Source organism: Triticum dicoccoides, chromosome 6B (assembly GCF_002162155.2).
Source record: "Triticum dicoccoides isolate Atlit2015 ecotype Zavitan chromosome 6B, WEW_v2.0, whole genome shotgun sequence".
Taxonomy (NCBI): Eukaryota; Viridiplantae; Streptophyta; class Magnoliopsida; order Poales; family Poaceae; genus Triticum; species Triticum dicoccoides.
In genome coordinates, this window is record NC_041391.1 from 95,104,233 (window position 1) to 95,111,958 (window position 7,726).

Below are 7,726 nucleotides of genomic sequence, written 5' to 3' on the forward strand. Positions count from 1 at the left end.
AGCGCTTTTTCTATTATAAGAGTTTGTCCAGACTTGTCCTTTGCTATAAAAAGGATTGGGCTACCTTTCTGCACTTTATTTACTTTTGTTACTTGTTGCTCGTTATGATTTATCTTATCACAAAACTATCTATTACCACTTATTTCAGTACTTGCAGAGAATACCTTGCTGAAAACCGCTTATCATTTCCTTCTGCCCCTCGTTGGGTTCGACACTCTTACTTATCGAAAGGACTACGATAGATCCCCTATACTTGTGGGTCATCAGCCGCGACTCCCTTCGCTGACCGTCTTCTTCCTCGACGCCAGCAAGCTGTTCGACAGTTTGCCAAGGTACAAAATGGACTCCCTCAGTGAGTTATTTTTTTTACAATTTCCTTTTGCGACTCCGACAATTCGTCGTTCGATGACGAGGAGGAGATATTGGCCGCCGTGTTGGTCCATCACCACCTCAATAGCCAACGGTCGTTGTTCCGTGGCTCCATTCTAGGCCACCTTCCGGCATTGAATCGCAACCGAGAGAGCGGGCATCTCCTTCTTAGGAAGGACTACTTTGATACAACAAATCCGTTGTTCAAACATCAGAAATTCTGCCACTGTTTCCATATGAGTAGGCATCTTTTCAACCGTATTAGAGAGGGGGTGGTCGGCTACAATGACTACTTCGAGTGCAAAGAGGATGCCGTTGGAAAGATTGGTTTCTCCTTTTATCAGAAATGCACTGCCACAATCCGAATGCTTGCATACAGAGTGCCCGGTGATCTCATTGATGAGTACGTCCGTATGAGCGAGTCTACATGCCTAGAGTCCCTGTATAAGTTTTGCAAGGCTATTATTGCTGTGTTTGGCCCTGAGTACTTGAGAGAGCCGACTCCTGAAGAAACAACCCGTTTGTTGGCGATGAATGCCGTCAGGGGCTTCCCAGGGATGCTTGGCAGCATAGGCTGTATGCACTGGGAGTGGAAGAACTCCCCTTCTGCTTGGCAAGGGTAGTATAAGGACCATGTCGGGGCTTGCACTGTCATACTTGAGGCCGTGGCGTCTTAAGATCTCTGGATCTGACACTCTTTCTTTGGCATGGCTGGATCAGACAATGATATCAACGTGCTTTAGCGCTCGCCGATGTTTGCTAGACTTGCCGAAGGCAATAGCGCACTGGTGAACTTTACTGTCAACAGCCACAACTACGACAAATGATACTACCTGGGTGACGGTATCTATCCTCAGTGGACCACTATTGTCAAAACAAACCCCAACCCTTTCGAAGAGAAGAGGAAAAGATTTTCCCAAGAGCAAGAGAGTGCTAAGAAGGATGTCGAGCATGCCTTTGGTGTTTTGCAATCTCGATGGGGCATCGTTCGGTATGCTGCTAATACCTGGAGCACGCAGAAACTATGGGAGGTGATGACTGCTTGTGTGATCATGCACAATATGATCGTAGAATATGAACGCCTGAAACGTCTGTACGATCAAGGGTTTCAGTTTCAGGGTGAGAATGTTGTGCCTGAGCATGGAGGAGTGGCAAGTTTGTACAGTTCAACCAATTCCATCATGACATGCGTGATTGGGAAACTCACGTGCAACTGCAAAATGATTTGGTTAAGCATATGTAGGCTCATGTTAGCAATCAATAGATGTATCTTCTTTATTCAGCTTGTAAAACTGTGTGAGACCTTTTTACTTGTATTAGGCTTGTAAAACTGTGCTATTTTATTCAGTTGAAACTATGTTATTTGACTATATGTTTGAATGCAAAATCAATGCAAAAATGAGCTATTTGTTGAAATAGAGCGGCCAGCCGGCCACACCAGCAGATATGGGTCGGCGCGTTCGGCACACTGCCGACCCAAATTTAAAACAGAGCGGACGCCGGGCGACCGGCCGACCCAAACGGACAAAAGACGGATAAAATCACCATTCGTTTGGGTCGGCCCGTTGGAGTTGCTCTAAACACAGTTCCAACGAATGCGCATCTCACCTCTCTCCTTATCCATCCCTCAGCCGCTTGCTCCCCATTTCCACCCGACACCGCCCCGCATGTAGCTCGTCTGACGCATGGATCCCTCTGTCGCCGTCGCCACCCTACGACGCCTCCCCCGCCACACCACTCATCTCCTTATCCAACAAGCATCACCTAGGCACGTGCTGCCAACGACCAAGCACGGGGTCACAGTGATGGTGACAAATCCCCGGGGTATGGAGAGGAGGAGGAGGCGGATGAGAAGCGGGAGAAGGAGTGGCACAGTTTCCCCGACGATGTGGTCTTCTCTGTTGTGAACTAGTGCCCCTCGCCTTCACCACCTACCGCCAGCATCAAGGGAGTTGCACGAGTCGGTGGTCTTGTTGCCGCAACCGTCAAGGGGAGCGGGGGGTTGCCCCATCCGTGAACAACATCAGGCGGAGGCATCGGTGGCCCCATACGACGCGAAGGCGATGTCAGAGACGTCCGACCGTGGCCGCGACACTAGGTTGGATGCTTTGGCCATGCGCTGTTCCGGGCATCGGCGTGCTCGACGAGTGACACCCACGACAGCAACATCAGGACGAGGGCGAGCAACAACAGGTGAGGGATGTTGCAGTGCGGAGGCATTGTATGAGCAGAACTAACCATCACTCCTTTGGTTTTGTGCATTTTTTCATCTATCTCGATTTGTCAAACATGTGTGTAGCGCTGGTTTGGAAGAAATGAAATGGTGTAGTTCATCTTTTGACAAGGGGTAGTTTTCGAAAAGGGGCGCTTTATTACTTAAAAGGTTTAAGCATTACACCCGCCTCTGCATAACTAAGATGCACACAGCCAAACAAAGTCCTCTCGCATGAACGAAAAATAAAAAGGCGAAATACAAAGACAGTGTCTGTATAATGCCTAAAGCGGAGGTGTGTCAATCCTAATATCATGTTGCCACCCATTTTGGATAAAAGTATCCCTCGACGTATCCTCCAATCGTGTACACACCTCCGTAAATAGGTCTCGATTCTTCACGCGTTGTAGAGAGGACCATAAACGAAGAGTCCTGGTACATCTGTAGATAACCTGCATTAGAGAAGTACTTTTATCATTAAAAATCTTATCATTTCTACATAGCCAAAGCGACCAAATAACGGCAAGCGCTCCCACCCTAAAAAGAGTTCTAAATCTGTAATCAATCCCATGTAACCAGTTGCCAAATACATTACCAACACTACAAGGAGTATACAAGCCAGAAGCTATCTGGATGACTAACCATATAGACCGAACCAATTTGCATTGGAAGAATACATGTTTTATTGTCTCATCATGATGACAAAAATCACCGTGGACTTCCATGCCAATTCCTCTTGATAAGGTTATCTTTAGTAAGAATGACTCTGCGACGAAGATACCATGCAAATATTTTATTCTTAAGAGGTATCTTCATCTTCCAGATCTTCTTATTATTATCAACTAGCACATCGGACTAGATTAACACTCTATACATAGACTCCACCGAGAATTTTCTATTCCCATGTAGGTTCCATCAAAATACATCAGACCCATGTGACAATTGCACCGTGGACAACCGTTGAAGCAGGATGTACCACGATTGGAGTCTGGGTCCAATTAAATCTCTTCTGAACGTCACATTTGGCGGAAATGATTCCATTACAGTGGCAATAATATCGCCCTTGTGACGCACAATGTTGTATAGAGCCAAATATTGTTCCCGGAGTGTGGCATTTCCTAGCCACTTGTCCTCCCAGAATCTAACTTCCAAACCGTCCTTAATCGAGAAGGATCCATACGAGAAGAAATATTTCTTCGTAGCCATTAGACCCGCCCAAAAATGAGAATCCCCAGGCTTCTAGTATACTTGGGATACAACATTGGATCCCACATATTTCATCCTCAGGAGGGTTTGCCATACACCATTTTCGGTCAGTAATTTAAACAACCATTTGCCGAGGAGGACCCTATTCTCAACCTCAAGATCATGAATGCCCAACCCGCCTTGGTCTTTGGGACGACAAACCACACTCCATTTAGCCAGTCGGTATTTCTTTCGATCGCTATCTCCTTGCCAAAAGAATCTTGATCGGAAATAATCCAATCTATGTAAAACTCCTTTTGGCAACTGGAAGAAGGAAATCATATATAGTACCATATTACTTAGTAATGAGTTTATGAGGACCAATCTTCCATCCAGAGACATCAGTTTACCTTTCCAACTGCTAAGTCTTTTTTGCAGCCTCTCCTCGACATGTTTCCATTCAACATTTGTGAGTCTCCGATAATGTATAGGTATCCCCAAATATGTGACCGGAAACTGGCCCAACCCACATCCGAACAGTTCAACATACAGGTGGGCTTCGTCTTGAGCCTCGCCAAAACAAAACAATTCACTTTTATGAAAGTTGATCTTCAGACCTGAGAGTTGCTCGAATGCTGATAAAATTAATTTCAGATTTCTCGCTTTCTCGAGGTCATGATCCATGAAGAGAATCGTATCGTCGGCATATTGAAGTATAGAGAGACCACCATCAACTAGATGACTTACTACCCCATCAATTTGGCCATCAACCTTGGCACGCTCAATCATGACCGCTAGCATATCCGCCACTATATTGAATAGCATGGGCGATACCGAGTTAACTTGTCGCAATCCCTTCTTTGTTTGGAAATAGTGTCCTTAATGGCAACACTACCTTCAGAAACGAAGCTATGGATCATAGCGCACCACTCTGCAGAAAATCCTTTCATTCTGAGAGTCTGTTGAAGAAATGGCCATTTGACTTTGTCATACGCTTTTTCAAAGTCAATTTTGAGTACCACCCCATTTCAACCTTTTTTGATGTAATTCATGGACCGTTTCATGAAGGATAGCAACTCCATCTAGGATGTTTCTTCCTTGCATAAAAGCAGTCTGCGAAGGACCAATCACATGTTCAGCAACCAAATTTAGCCTAATAGTCGCAACCTTCATGAATATTTTAAAACTAACATTAAGGAGGCAAATAGGCCTATATTGTTGTATCCTTTCAGCCTCATTAACCTTACGTAATGAAATAATCTCACCGAAGTTTAATCGAAACAATTCTAGATGGCCAGCATGTAGGTCGCTAAACAAAAGTAGGAGATCCGACTTGATGACTTCCCAGAAGTTCTGGTAGAACTCAGCGGGAAAACCATCAGGACCCGGGGCTTTGTTGTGCTCCATTAGGAAAACCACCTTTCTAACTTCCTCCTCGGAGTATGGGGATGTTAGAAGGCCGTTTTCCTCATCAGAGACCTGGGGGATGTCATCCGTTCGGGACTCATCCATTGATAAGTTTCCTTCCTCTGGGGCTTCGAACAAATTTTTATAATAATTAGTGATATAAGATTTAAGTTGCTCATGCCCCTCAATCGTGCCCTCATCCTGTTGTAGGGAATGAATAATTTCCTTCCGGTGTCTTCCATTGGCGACTCCATGGAAAAATCTAGTATTCGAATCACCTTTCAGGATAAATTGAGAGTTACTATGTTTGTACCATCTGAGTTCCTCCTCACGCAACATGCTAGCTATCTATGCATTTGAATGACTCTTGATCTCGATTTCATGCTCAGATAGAGGTCTTACCTCTGCCAAAGCTTCTAATTCATCAATGATAGACGAAAGACGAAGCTTCTCCTTTCTGAGGATACCCGCAGTGTGCCTAGCCCAACCACTAAGGAACTTACGCAATGCACACATTTTGTTGTTCCATTTGTGTATTGGGGTAAGCTCGGCAACCGATTTATCCCACACTTTCTTGACCATGGCACGGAATCCATCCCGATGAAACCAACCAATTCAAACTTGAACTTGCGTCTGTGCTGCGCTCGTGGCAATCCAGTAGTTAAAAGGATGGGTGAGTGGTTTGAGATAGCCTCCATACGAGGTAGAGCGCGTACATAAACCATAGGGAATCTGAATTCCCAGTTGGTATCCATTAATACGCGATCTAGTTTCTCATATGTTGGTTCCGGAAGACTATTCGTCCAAGTGAACTGTCTTCTAATCATGGAAACCTCTCGCAAATCTAGACTGTCTATGACAACGTTGAAAAGGAAAGGCCAATGATTATCAAACCCTTGGATTTTCTCATTTGGAAATCGTAGCAAATTAAAATCCCCACCAATAAGTATGGGGTAGGGATTCTCCTTCGCCAGATTAACCAATTCACAGAGAAAATCGGCCTTCAACTCATCCTAGGCTGCTCCATACATAGCGACGAGGGTCCATGTGAAGTTGTCAGCTTTGTTCTGGATATGGAGTTTAATGTGAAACTCACCATCCGAACTAGCCAACACATCCATAGTCCCTGTGTTTACGCCAAGTAAAATGCCCCCAAAACGACCTCGAGGTGGCCGAGAAATCCAAGTATAGTCTATCCCGCCAGAAAGACGGTTTAGAAGACTTACTGAGAAATCATGTCTCCCCGTTTCAGACAAAACCAAAAAGTCTAAATTGTGTTCCCTATTACATTCCGTAATGAATAGATTTTTAGCCAAGTCACCAAGACCTCTGCTATTAAAGAACATGTCATTCATGAGGAAACAATAGGAGATTTAGAAAATTTTGCCCTCTTAGAGGACTTATGACATTTTTTCAAACGACCCGACTTGGATTTATGACCGGAAGCTGTAAGCTCAAACAATGAGCTAAGCCCGGGTTCCTCCGAGCCCACATCCGAAACCTTCCCTACTACATGAGCGAGTAGCTGACCATTTGATGTGGCATGCAGCTCCTCCTCATCTAAATGTGAGATAAAACATTTGCTAGAAACTCGTGGAGTAACCTTCAATCGGTCATATTCCAAATGTGAGACAAGGGGTAGTTAGGTTGTTAAATGAATTTGTAGTCCTGTCCATGTCAAGTTAAGAGAAAATCTTCTAAAAATACCATGGCATTTTTTGTACAGTTAGCCGGCCCATTTTCAGAAAGTGTCATGGCATTTTTGCTGATATTTATTCCTTACTCCAAAAGCGCTGGTTGGGAAGATTGAAACAGTGTAGTTCATCTTTTGACAAGGGAAGTTAGTTTTCTAATTTAATTTTGTTTAGTCACGTCCATGCCAAAGTAAGAGAAACTGTCCTAAAAACCATGGAATTTGTTGTATAGTTACATGTAACTTTTTGAAAAATTGTTATGGCATTTTTCTGATTTTTTACTGCTTACTCCAAATGTTATCTAGTACATGGCAAAATTGTAGAAACTTGTCATGCCACTTTTCTGATATTTTACTTTTTTTCTTCAATTATTTTTTTCTTGGTCCTGGCAAATTGTTGTATAAGTTGGTATTCACACCACCGTTTTTGTAGATGACATTTTTGAAAATAGAATATGACATTTGAGTAGAAACTTGCCAATTTGTTGAATATTTCTGTAGATTCGCCCTCACATTGTTATCTAGATCATGAAATTTCTGTTGGAAAATGTTATCTAGATCATGTTTTTTTTAAATATTCTATGCAGGTGGCATATATACTAAGGTTATAGAATGTGGCACATTTTGTAATTTTTTCCGACAAAAGTGTTCAAGTGGGTGGCATTTTTCCAAGATTAATCTTTTATAGGTACATGGCAATTTCATTAATTAGGCATTGGTAGTTTTCTGTGGTAGGTGTATTGGCACGTATTATTTGCTTAGAGCTTGGCAATTATATTAAACAAATCATGAAAATTCTTTTTTAACTTGTCTATGATAGTTTCTATGGGTAGCATGACACTTTTATTAAGTAGGACATG